Source organism: Macaca thibetana, chromosome 8 (assembly GCF_024542745.1).
Source record: "Macaca thibetana thibetana isolate TM-01 chromosome 8, ASM2454274v1, whole genome shotgun sequence".
In the NCBI taxonomy this organism is placed as follows: Eukaryota; Metazoa; Chordata; class Mammalia; order Primates; family Cercopithecidae; genus Macaca; species Macaca thibetana.
The window spans coordinates 9,794,267-9,808,270 of NC_065585.1; positions in this window are offsets into that span (position 1 = coordinate 9,794,267).

The window sequence follows — 14,004 nt, forward strand, 5'->3', positions numbered from 1 at the left end:
GGCTGGATGGATGGATGGATGGATGGGCAGGTAGGTAGATGGATAGATGAATGGGTAGGCAGGTAGGTGGATGGATGGATGGATAGATGGATGGATGGGCAGGTGGGTAGATAGATGGGTAAATGGTTGGATGGATAGATACTCAGATAGATGGATGAAGAGATGGACAGATGACACAGAGAGAGAGATGTGCACACATGTGCATCCCTGGAATTGTGCCAGGTACTCTATATCTATTACTTAATTTAATTTTCACAACAGCATGGTGGAAAGTGAATTTACCTGCATTTATTGAGGTGGAACTTGAGAAAATGAAAAGCTAAGTCACTTGCCCAAGGTCACACGGCTAGTTAGGAAACTGCAGAACAACCATGGAACACAGCTTCATTGAACAATCAAGCATAGGCCCCTGTGGCTGCATCTTCCTTTTCCCCTTCTGCACTACTCAGCTGCATTAGCCAGTGCATCAAGCTGATTTGAATTTTGAGGAATTCTCTTTGAAAGTCTTCACACGTGGTATTTTTACAGAGACTTGGTGGAAAGGTTCTCACAATTGACCTGTCAACCTTGATAGATAGAGAGTATTTGCTACAATCCCAGCTGAAAGCAAGAAAAATAAAATTTAAAAAGGAAAAAAAAAATTGGTATTTTATGTGCCTTCTAAAATTTCTAAGCAGGGATCTAATTAAAACAGGTTAACAACACAACTCTGGCTCAAGAATGCAATATGAAAAGTGCGTCTACCTGAATGAATCAAGAATAAACCAAGGGAATGAAGATTTATGACAGAGAGAGAAAGGGAAAAATAGAAACTGTTAAAAGAAAGAGGCCTGGTGTTGGAGCGTTATTTGAAGCCATGGGTGTCTGCTGGCGGATTCATCTTAAAAGGTTTCGAGAATTAAAAAAAAAAAATAGCACTATGTTTCCCTAAAGGTTGAAAGAGCAATAAAAGATAAAGCAATTTCTATTTGATAAAATAAAACTGCAAGATCCATTTCACACAAGACTCAGAGAAAGAAGAATCTAGTTTGTCACATAGTCCTGTTAGGTGTGTGTTGGAAATGGAATGCTATTCTTAACCTAAGAGCATCTTTCCCTGGCTGAAGCAGGTGGGGACGTACCAGCTATAAAAGGAGCAGCATGGCAAGGGGATTCACCAAGGGTGTGTGTTCACACAACCCCGACCTACAGGCCATGCAAGAAGATCCCCAGAGGCTAACTAGCATATACTGTTCAGCTTCTATTTTCCATACGCTGTGCTAGATGCTTTCAAATGCATCGCTCAATGTATTCATATCAGCAATCCTAACAGGTAAGCATCATTTTCCCAGTTTTAAGGAAACTGAAGCTCATAGAGGTTCAGGTTGTAGTAGGCCCAGTGAAATCCAGGTGTAATCCCTGGAGCCTGTGATTGTTACCATACACGGCAATTGGGACTTTGAAAATGTAATTACAGATTTTGAGATGGGGAGATTATCCTGGATTATTTGGGTGGGTCCCAAATGTAATCATAAGTGTTCTTATAAGACAGAATCAGAAGAAAGTGTGACCACAGAAGAAGAAGAAGCCAATGGAACAACTGAAGCAAGATGGTACACTGCCAACTTAGAAGGTAGCAGAAGGGGCCAAGAGCCAAGGAATGTAAGGAATTAAGTTCTAGAGCTGGAAAAAGCAAATGAACAGATTCTTCCCTGGCCTTCAGAAGGTGAGCAACCCTGCTGACACCTTGATCTCAGCCCAGTAAATGGTTTCACATTTCTGACCTCTAGAAATACAAGAAATAAAATGTGTGTTCTCTTAAGCCACCAAATTTGTGCTAATTTTTTACAACAGACTTTGGAAACTACTGAAAATGTCTTACTCAGTGAAACACAGCCAGGAAATGGAAGAACTGGAACTTGAACCCAGGTCTTTTGACTCCAAATCTAGTATTATTTCTACGGTAACCTGCTACTTCTTGCTGTGTGGTCTATCCCACTGTTACTGGTACTCCTCAGATGTCTATATAGCCTCTACCACCTCACAGTGATTCCCAAAATGTGACTGTATGTCAGATCTTCTGGGCCCTTTGAAATAAGATGTGGAGTCTTGGATCCTAAAGAAGAAAGAAGGGCCCTAAAATTTCTTATTTTAAAATCCAATTTGGGAATCATCATTCCAGCACTTTGATTTTTTTGTTTGTTTGTTTTGATTTGTTCATTTTCAAGATGGAGTTTTGCTCGTCACCCAGGCTGGAGTGCAGTGGTGTGATCTCAGCTCACTGCAACCTCCGCCTCTCGGTTTCAAGTGATTCTCCCGCCTCAGCCTCCTAAGTAGCTGGCATTACAGACATGTGTCACCACACCCTGCTAATTTTGTATTTTTAGTAGAGATAGTGTTTCACCATGTTGTCCAGGCTGGTCTGGAACTCCTGACCTCAGGTGATCTGCCCACTTTGGCCTCCCAAAGTGCTGGGATTACAGGCATGAGCCACCGCGCCCAACTGCACTCTAGCACTTTTAATTTCTAAAATGTATTCTATATGCCGTTAATAGAAAATATAAGGTCAGCATTGTATCTTCCTTTTGAACACATGAACACTTCAAGAAGACACAGATTTTGGGGAGGCTACTCTGTGGGAGGCACTTGTACCTAACACAGCGTCTACCTTCACAGCACTTGTTGTATTAGTTTCCAGGGGCTGCGGTAACAAAGCACTACAAACTGTGTGGCTTAAAACAACAGAAAGACTCTGCCTTTGAGGGACCAGAAAGATGCACCCTTGGCCAGATCTTTGGTTATGCAAATATACCTTAGAGACCACAATGAGAAACACATCTCTCTGAAATGCTTTGGCCGGGCGCTGTGGCTCAAACCTGTAATCCCAGCACTTTGGGAGGCCGAGACGGGCGGATCACGAGGTCAGGAGATGCAGACCATCCTGGCTAACACTGTGAAACCACGTCTCTACTAAAAAAATACAAAAAACTAGCCCGGCGTGGTAGCGGGCGCCTGTAGTCCCAGCTACTCGGGAGGCTGAGGCAGGAGAAGGGTGTAAACCCGGGAGGCGGAGCTTGCAGTGAGCTGAGATCCGGCCACTGCACTCCAGTCCGGGCGACAGAGCGAGACTCCGTCTCAAAAAAAAAAAAAAAAAAGCTCTGGTCCCAAGGAAAACTGCTGTATATAATAATGGAAAATGTTGTCTGTATATCATGCTCAGCTGCATTTTATTTTGTACCCTTGAGAGAGTTTTTATTTTCTGATAAATAAGAATTGGAATTGTAAAACAAAACAAACAACAACAAAAACCCGGGAATTTATTGGCTCACAGTTCTGAAGGTGAGAAGTCTGAAATCAAGGGGTTAGGAGGGCTGTGCTCCCTCTGAAACCTATAAGGGAAAAGAATCCCTCCCTGCCTCTTCCTGTTTCCAGTGCTTGCCAGCAATCCCTGCGATTCCTTGGATTTTAGATGCATCCCTCCAACTTCCACCTCTGCTGTCTATGGCCAACTTTTTCCTATATGTCTCCATGTTTCTTCTTCATTTCTTATAAGGCCACTAGTCGCATAGGTTAAAGCCCCACCCTACTCCATTTTTACCTCATCCTAATTTAACTAATTACATCTGCAATGACCCTATTTCCAAATAAAGTGGCACTCTAAAGTACTGGGAGTTCAGACTTCACTGTATCTTTTTTGGGGACTCAATTCAATCCCTAACACTTGCCAAGGCCATTTAGCTAGTAAATGTCAGTGATGGGCTCAAATATAGATCTGGCTCTTTTCCATTCTCCAAACTTGATGGAGTCTGCGTGTGAGTAAGGGGGTACTTACTTACCAAAATGGGAATCACGGATCACAGCTTTTCTATGCCTTCCTAAGTCCTTCCAGCAACTTCTTGGTGCCTGGAAGTCTCCCAGGTACCTTCACTTGGGAGCTCTGTTTTGCTCCACTGAGCTCAAATCAGAGGGAGCTCACATGTGCAACCCTTTTGTCCCTATTCCAAGTGGTTTAGCCACTTTATTTTCATTCTATTTGGCATGAAATTATTCTCCAATGTGCAGAATAGGAGGCTTTATACTGAAATGAATAAGTTTCTATCTAGGAGGTGTTATGTCTATTGGCATTTTGGATAATCTCTGCTTTGAATCAATCATTCCTATCCTTGATCCATTTATTTTTTTCCTTTTGAGTTTTTGGCATTTTTCTTGTTAATTTGTAAGAGCTCTTTCTATTAACCTTTATCTATCATAAGAGTTGTAAATATTTTCCCCAATCTATCTTTTGTCTTTTGACTTTGATTTATACTGTCTTGACATGCAAAAGAATTTAATTATTCTGTGGTCTATGCACATTCTTTTCCTTCCTTATAACTTCTGGGGCTGCTGTAACGAAGCACCACAAACTAGGTGGCTTAAAACTTTCTTAGAAAATTCTCTCTGACTCCTTTATGATATGAATACATATGTCATCCTCAATTTCTAATTTTTGTTGTTGCCTTTAATTCTTTATACTATTATGCCTATATGGAATTGGCAAATGACTAGAATGTTGGTGACTCTACTAACTGCATTAATTGTGCTGAAGTCTGCTTAGTCTGTACAGTTCTACATAATTTCTGAATTTCAGTGAATGGATTCTTACCTCAGTGAATCCATAATATTGAACACTCAGATGTTACTGTAATTCTGGGTAAATTGAAGTGAAATGTGCTTGTACAGAAGAGAAGGATAATCTTCATTCTTCCCTTTTCTGCTCATGCTTCCCTGTGTCAGAGCTTGGGATGAACTGTTTGACAAATCTAAACATACATATATATACACACACACAAATATGCATATCCATGTACATGCAGAGATTGCTGTGTGTTCACCAAAACTCACATGACTGTTGTAGGGGCAAAGATATAATACCTTTTCCTCATAAGGGTCATGCCTGACAATCCTATAACAAAAGACAGTGTAGCAACAGAAAAGCATCACAAATTTATTTAACAACGTTTTGTGTGATGCAGGAGCCTCCAGAAGTGAAGATTCAAAGAGCCAGGGAAAAATGATGTATTTTTATGCTAAATCTTAAGAAAGAAGTGGACAGTTGTGGAGAAACATGATTGGATAAGAAGGGTCTGATCTAATGTTAATATACTTGGGAGGAGAGCCTAGCAAGGTCTGCTTGTTTAGATTCTTTTTGGCCTCTTTGTGTAGCATTCCTCCCTCCTGTGTATTAGTCTGTTTTCTTGCTGCTGATAAAGACATACTTGAGACTGTGTAATTTATAAAGTAAAAGAGGTTTAATGGACTCACAGTTCCACGTTGCTGGGGAGGCCTCACAATCATGGTGGAAGGTGAAAGGCACATCTTACATGGCAGCAGACAAGAGAGAATAACAGAGCTTCTGCAGGGAAACTCCCCTTTATAAAGCCATCAGATTTCATGAGACTTATTCACTGTGATGAGAATAGTATGGGAGAAACTGTCCCCATGATTCCATTACCTCCCACCACGTCCCCCTGAAAACACATGGGAATTATGGGAGCTACAATTAAAGATGAGATTTGGGTGGGGACACAGCCAAACAATATCACCCTGGGTATGGGGCAGGACCCCCTAAAATGAGGATCATATGACCCATTTTCAGGGGAGGTAGCTCAGAGGGTGAGCTTCTAGGCTTGCGCTGGGGGACAGGAGGAATTCTGGTTTCTGATTCTCCTTGGGGAAAACAGGGGTGTGGAAGAAAGAAAGGAGGGTGGGAAGATCAGAGAGACCTTGTACCTGAGGCCCTCCCAATAGCCTTCAGTTCAAAGTATTTAGCATGTCACAGTGCCATACTTTGGGGTATCATTTTCTGCACCCCTGACACGGCTAAAGGATGGAAGATAAACTAATGGGGAGTCTGGTGACTGCCACATTGGTGAAATTGTGTGAAATCAGGTGTCTAATCATCTGGGGCATGTCTGGACATGCCCTCCAAACTACAGGTCAAGTTATTGCACTTTGAGCTTCTTACAGATAAAAGATGGGCACAGTGTTTAGTGGGCCTCTTTGGATTTGGAAGGCAGCATGGACCATGTTTGGGAGCATTGCTCCAACAGTTTATTGGATGCCTTGGAAGTCTGCCAGTTTTGACTGGAGCCAAAAGAAAGAGAGGGCTCTGCAATAGGTTCAGGCTACAGCAAGTTTCTCTGCCATGAAGCCACATAATATGGCAGATCTTATGATATCAGACCCATCCAAGGTAAATAAGGACACTGTAAGGGGAGCCTGACAAACTCAACAGGGTAATCTCAGAGTAGACATCTAGGTTTCTGGATCAAAGATGTGTTTCTATCATAGAGAATTATACACTCTTCAAAAAGCAGATCCTGCTATGTTACTGGATCTCAATAAAGGATGAATATCTGATCATGGGACATCAAATAACCCTGCAGTTGGAGCTGCTCAGCAGGAGCTGGGTATTGTTAGATCTACCAGGTCATGAAGGTGGGCAGGTGCACAACAATCATTCTATGATGAAAATGGCTCATGCTGGTCAAGCTCAGGCAAGTCTGGAGGGCACAGATAAATTGCACAGACAGCTGACCCAGATCCTCTGTTGCAACAGAATCTCTCCCACCACTCACACCTGTGCTGTCCTATAGGGTTTCCTATGACCAGTAAAGGAGTAGGAAAATCCCAGTCCTAATTATTCGGTGGGCCACCTAGATCTGCTACTGTGCTGACCACAGTCTGCTGCCACACTCAGTCCCACTCAGGAGTGTCCGTGAAGGTGGGGAGGGGCATCTCAGCATGCCTCCACTTTGTGTGGAGGTAGAACTGGTCTGAGGAAAGGCTACACGCAGGGGTGAATGGCATCACTGGTTGGATGAAATCTAAAGACATATGATTGGAGGATTGAAGACCAAGAAGTCCAGGGAAGAAGCATGTAGATAGACCCACGGAGTGGACATGAAGAGCCTCAGTCATGTTGGCCTGTCACCATCACTCCCTGTAAATCTCTTGGGAAATTTTTTTACCTCCCAAACCTACAACTGTTGGCCCTGATGGACTAAAGGTCATATTTCCTAGGACAAGGGCGTTTTTTCCAAGTAACACATTAAGGATCCTACTAAGCCTAAGGTTATTGTTGCTTCCTGGTTATGTTGGACTCTTCATGCTGGTGGACCAGAAATACAAAAAATAAAAACAAAAACAGAGAGGTCCTGTACTTGCAAAGGTAAATCACTGATTATCAGGAAGAGCTGGGGCTGCTGGTTACAATAGGGGCATAGAGGAGTAAGTGTGGAGTTCAACAGATTCACTGGGCTGCTTCTTGGTGCTTCCATGCCCGGTGGTCATAACTGTAAATGGGCAGTGCATCAGCCATGATGTAACAAGGACATTGCCACATTGTCATACTGTCAGGAGCTCCTAATCCTCAATGATGAAGTTCTCAGTCCCCCACTGGAAAAACAACTTACACCAGCAGAAGTACCTGCTAAGGCAGAGGACAATCCTGAATGAATGGTAGAGGAGGGAGATAAGGAATATTCAGTATTCCTTGCAGACCCAGTGAGAAGAAAAAGTGTTCTTAAAGGGTGGCAAGAGTGGATCTGAGTGGTACAAAGGGTGAACTGTAGCAGCCGCTCATATATCCTTAGCATAGAGGTCACCACAGCCCTGCGGACGAACCTTCCTACTCTAACATCCGTGTCCATCTCTGCCTGAAAGCATTTTCTGGTTACAGGAGCTTGCTAGGCTGAAGCTCAGTTGTAAATGCCAGGAGGTAACCATGCTACACCCCATGACAAGTAACCATCAAGTTATGGTGAACAGGAGTCAGTGAGGAGTACTTTGTGAAGTCTCCCAGAGGGTCTTCAGTAGGCTGAGCCCCAGAAGCTAACCTCAATAACGCCCTCAATTACACACCCTTTGCTTCCTTTCCTCCATCCCCTCACTGTCCTTCCACATAAATGTCATGTATCAAATCCTCACCTTAGGGTGCACTTTTGGGGAAATCCCAGCTGAGATACCTAGTCACTAGGCAATAAATCCTAGTTCTTCTCTTATACATGTTAGAGACATTTATTCTAAGCTCATTTATGATTTAGAAAGAAAGAAAAGTTGATTACATTTCAGATGCTACCAAATTCCAAACAATAATGAGTATCGGAGAGACTAAGAGAACAGAGAAGAATGGGAGCTTTTGGAAGCAAATGAGATGAGATTTAATATAGATAAGTGTAAGATAATGCAGGTGGAAAAGTCCTAATCAGCATTAATTTAAAAGTGGGAGCCTGCAATTTGTGAAACAATCAGGCCAAGGAAAAGCTAGGACTAATAATGTATAATCAATTATGAATCAAGAAATGTGCTGCTTATTAGAAAAACAAAGTTCACTACCTTACAAGGGTATAGATTAAAATACGATCAGACATGGTCATGTCATTCCAGGGTCCTTCTTAAGGCAGCTGGAAACCAAGACCGGGGCAGTTAAAGTAGACGAGGAATGAGACATGGGAGACAACAGACTCTGGGCAGGTGGCGGGTGGTTCCAGACTTAAGGGTTTGAGATTAAAAGCTATAGAGTGGCCCAGCATCACACGGGGCAGGATGATTAAGATCAGAGGTCAGTGGCTCTCAGCCAGGCAGGTGGGCAGGGCAGCAGGCATGGCATTAGTCTTGGAGACCGTGGTTCTATGGTGGCTCTGATTTCACATTGGACACCTTACTGAGTGTCAGTGCAGAAATGAATTCCAGGGAGATGTGGAGCCCTCCTTCCCCAAGGGTGCACAGGTAAGTGAAGGCACATCACATAAGGAAGGCAACGCATGGATATCCTGGGTGGTGTACAAAATTGCTTCTCACTCTGCCACAGGTCAGTTGGGATTCTGTTTGGCTGAAAGTAAGAGAAAGCTGGACACAGTGGCTTACACAAGTATATACCTTGTTTCTGTTGTATAAAGAGAAATCTGGAAGTTGCCTATTGCTCATCTTGGTTCAACTGCTTGTCAATATCAGAATGAAAGTCTCTGATCACATTTTGGTCTTTCCTTCACGATCACAGGATGGCTGCCATAATGTGAGGCGCTGTGCTCTGTGTGAGTCAGGAAGAAGGGGGAGGAAAGGGAAAACAGGGTTGCCACAGGCTAATTTCTTTCATTAGATTAAAAAAAGGCATGTGCTGAGTAGAAGGAATTCCATGAACAAATGCACAGGAATGGGTAATAGAATGATATGTGTAGCAATTACTGTTAGCCACCTACCCAATATACATCTTCTTTTTCTTCTTTGATGATCAAAGCCCACTGTCATTTGGAAGCAACATGATCAGCTGAAATGAGATCCTTGCTTTCTCAGCATCCATTGCAGCTGGGCACAGCCAGGTCACAGGTATTGATCTAAAAAATTAATCAGAAGTTTCTCCTCTGGTAATAATTGTTTTCTCATTAAAAATAAATAAGCACATGGCATCATCTTTTTCCCTCTCCTGCCCCTTCTTCCTGACTTGAACAGAGCACGTCACCCCACATGCAGCAGCCATCCTGCGATCATGAAGAAAAGACCAAGACAAGCTCAGAGACACCATCATCCGTCAGCTTTCGAATTCGGTGTCACTTGTTGATAAGGGTTTCCCTGACCACCTTCAAGTAGACTCTACCCTGCTTTTCTTTATCTCTTCCTTTGTTTACTTCCTTCATTGAATTTATTTCAACCAGCAATAGTTTTTACTTTTCAGTGTACTATTTTTGTTAATATTTTTGTAACTTTCATTAAAAAATTAGCAAATCCTTGAAATTAGGCATGGGTCTAGGCACAGAGTAGCTGCTCAATAAATATTAAATACTTGAATACATTTCCTAGAAGGCAAGAGCTCTCATTTCTAAGCTCGTCTTTTTCTGGGTTAGTGCCTTATCCAGAGGCCAGGCTTTGAGAGCTGCCTCTGCCATTTGGCAGCTGTAAGACCTTGATCAAATCATACCCTCTCTCTTTGGGTTTCAGATTTCTATCTAGTCCCTGAGGTGGTGGGACTCGACCATCTCCAAGATCCGTTTTAATTACTGATCTCTAACATTGCTAGGTTTTTCTTCTGATTGTAGAGTTTTTTAAGAGTTTTATGATCAAGATCCTTCAGCAGTACTACATTTTATGTCACAATTCATTATGTATCAGGAACTGTATTCTCTTACATTAAAAAAAAAAGGCCAACTTGTTTTCAGGACCTGTGATAGGATTGTTACGTGAAGTTTGAACAACTCCCCTAAGCTACGGTATTTTGTCCCAAGCAATCCCCTATTAAAACATATTTTCCTCGTGAAAATATTTTATTAATGATACATATAATAATATGACGTTAGCATATTATAACATAATATATACTATGATATATAATAATAAAATACAATAATAAATTCAACATGTAGACAGCTCTTTAGAGCACATAGAATACCACCACATGGAGTATCCTATTTATTCATTGGATTAACTCTCTCATGGGAGCAAACCATTTTTTTATATGAGAAAATGAGCTCACTAGGCAATTAGTATGTGTAAGATTACTCTGCAAACTAGTGCCAGAACCAGGGCTCAAACCAGGATTTTAAACTCCTCAATAAATTTCAATTCAAGATGCGGACTATTTAGATGAATCAATTCCACAACTCTAGCTGTCAAGTCTCTCTGCTGTAGCACCACTGTAACTCAGCTCATTTCACTATAAGCTCTGGACGTCCAAACAGAGACCTGAAAGGTTAAGGAACATGTGCAGACCTATTCCAGAGGATGGAAGAGACCCGAGAAAACCTTGATGAAAAGATGGCAAACTAGGCTCTGTTCCATGGCCTTCAGGAGGTTATTTGGCTTCTTTGAGTCTCAGTATTCTCATGTGTACACTGGGGATGATTCTAATTGCTACCAACTGCAGGGGCTTATGAAAATGCTTGCAGAGATTCTTGGGCAGTTTGAGCTCTCAGATTTTTACATGCACCTTCCCTCTACCAGGGATGTCTGCCCTTCTGCTTGGTAGAAACTAGACATCCTTTAGGCCCAATTCACATTCCTCATAGCAAGAATGCATCAGTCCTTTCCTGTGTCCTGCTGAATGTAATTCTCACTTTGATTCTGGCTCTTTCCATGTTCCATTAATATATGCTTCCCATACGTAACATAGTGCCTGACATATAGTGGGTGGTCATTTATTTACAAAGCAAACATTAACTGGACTCTGTGTTCTACGCCTTGGCTATGCTCTAAATAGTTGTTGAAAAGCAAGCTGAATTGCCCGGGATGATATCAGTAAGCCTCATCATCTGCCAGTTTTGTGGGAGGAATCGGAACACACATTCAATGGGGAAAGTGTTGTGTAATGGGAGTTCTCCTAGTGGTTTAATAACTTTTGATGGGACCCGTATGGATTGTAGCATCTGTGGGAAATGTTACCCATCCCAGCACATCGTTACGTAAGGAATGAGCTATGGCTGCAAGAATGACTACGGGTAGAATTTCATAGTCAGGTGGGCTGAAGACAGTCCAATTCTCAGTAGGATCATTGAAAGGGCAGATTTTTTAATTTGTGTGCTGGTGAAGACCTGCAAAATGTGGAAATTGTTACTCTGATGCTTTATCTCCAGAAGCTGGGGCCAGATTGTGGGGAGCAAGCAGGGTTGTTTAGGAGATTCTATATCTCCTAAAGGGACAAGAGTGAGGGTTCTGGAGTCAGCATGGCCTGGGCTGGTCCATTCTCCTCCCTCGTCACTCCCCCAATGTTCACCAAGTGCCTACTCAGTGCTGGTTAAAAAATACCAAGCCCTTGAGCCTACTTTCTTCTAGTAGATAGAGAGTAACTGGGCATACAAATAGGCTTTCCTCACTGGGGTGATCAGAGAAGTCCTCTCTGAGGCAGTGGCCTTTGGGCCAATGCTTGAATGATGGGAAGAAGGGAACTATACACACACCTTGAGGAATAGCATTTTGGGATGAACCAATAGCTGAGGACATAAGCCTGGTGTGTTTGAAGAACAGCAAGGAGACCAGTGTCACTGGAGCAGATGGAGACAGAGAGAGAATGAAAAAAATGTCAACTTTCACACTAGTGTGTAGACAGACCCAGCTACATGACTCATAGAGCCCAGTGCAAAATGAAAATGCAGGGCCCTTTGTTCAAATATTACTAAGAACTTCAGGACAGTGACAGCACAGCATTAAACCAAGGGGCCCTTGTGAGCATAGCTATACAGATCGCACCCTGCAAAGCTGACTGTGTATAGGGCTGGGTAAGCCAGTACTTACCATGTAGTCTCCTTGGTAAGAAGCCACTGCGGGGTAGAAATCAGGGGATACAATGAGTAATTTCACTTAAATCACTGACTGCTCTGGAGGAGTGAGTTGTAGGGGCTGCGGTAGGGAGGGATGGAAGCACGGAGACCAGCTTGGAGGGTGTTGCTGTCCTCTGAGGAAGAGGCAATGGTGGCTTGGAATGGGATGTAGTAGTGGGGCAGTGAGTGGCCAGATTCATATCATTATTTGGAGGTAAAGACATCAGGACTTGCTGATGGATGGGAAGGAGCTTGAGGAACAGAGAAAACCTAAGGCATCTTCTAAGCTTTTGGTCTGGGTTGTTGGGTGGATGCTGATGCCATTTACTGAAACTGGAAAGACTTGGGGAGAAACAGTTTGTGAAGGAAAACACTGCTGGAATCCATATTAAATTCAACATGTGTATTAGACATCCCAGTGAGGATGGTAGGTAGGCAGTGCGGAGCAGAGCGGGTGGGAAGGACCAGAGGTACAATTTGTTACAGTGTATGAGTGGCATAAACAGGCACTATTCAGTAAGGAATGTATAAACACACACACACACACACAAAGCTACGCTGCTGTGTTGAGTTCCAGCTCTGCCACTTACCAGTCATGTGCCCTTGGACACATTTCTTCACCTCTTTGCAGACATACCATAAAAACAAGCACATGCATCCCCTCCCCTACGGCAGTTGTGGAGATTAAATGGGATGATACATAATTAAACAGGACAGTAATGCCTAGCACAGTGCCTGGCAAGTGGAAAGGACTCTATTCATTGTTGTTATTATCAATATTAATGCGAATCAGTTTATCTGCAAAATGAGATCAGCTGTCCTGAGGATATTAGGCTTATGAAAGTTTAGTATTCAAACAGAATAAATTAAGCTATGCAGATAGGCAGGAAGTATTTAGGACTCTCTTCCTCCTTGTCCCTATTTGACTTCATTTAAAGGCAGAATAGGTTTAGGGGACCAGACACTTGCATAAGAACGTTCCTTTGTTTTCTCTTTTATCTTCCACAAAATTGCTATAGAACACCTCTGTTGCACTTCCTCATTTTGTTTGTAAATAGCCTTTTAAGGTCCTGGCTAAAAATCCAGTCTACCTGGTATATAAAAGTAAATAAAATAATATCCTTAAAAGTCAGAGGCAATCTTGGATCTATTAAGTAAGAGATGGCCAGAAATATCTGGAGTTTGAAGTGGAGGTGCAGATTATGTTTTAAATCTCAAAGATGAAACCCAAGAAAGTGAGATATGGTGAACCAGGAGGAGAGGCCAAACCTCACTCCTTAGAAAAGGGTGGAGACCTCCTGTCTTAGCCAGCTGAGGACCAGTGGCTTCACTACCTCCTGTCTTAGCCAGCTGAGGACCACTCCTCCCACTACCCAGGCTCTGACAGCCACATATGCAAGCATCTGGTCATCTTTAATTGCCTAAATTATAAAATTACACTAAAAAGTAAAGCAAATGATAAACAAAGATTCTCCAATCAGATATTTTCTTCATATACTACTAAAAGGTAAAATAAATAAATATAAATAAAACGGAAGCCCCTCCATTCAGCTCTTATCTTTGGCGGTAATCAGGTTCTAAAACTTGTGCCCCTCCTATTGAACCGTGGCTTCATGTTTTTACTATACATGTGTGGTTCTGGAAGCAATACATAGTTTTGTGTATGTTAAAATATTTGCATATATATTTTTATAGTTTTATCCTTATGGATCTTGCAATTTGCTTTTCTCATTCAATA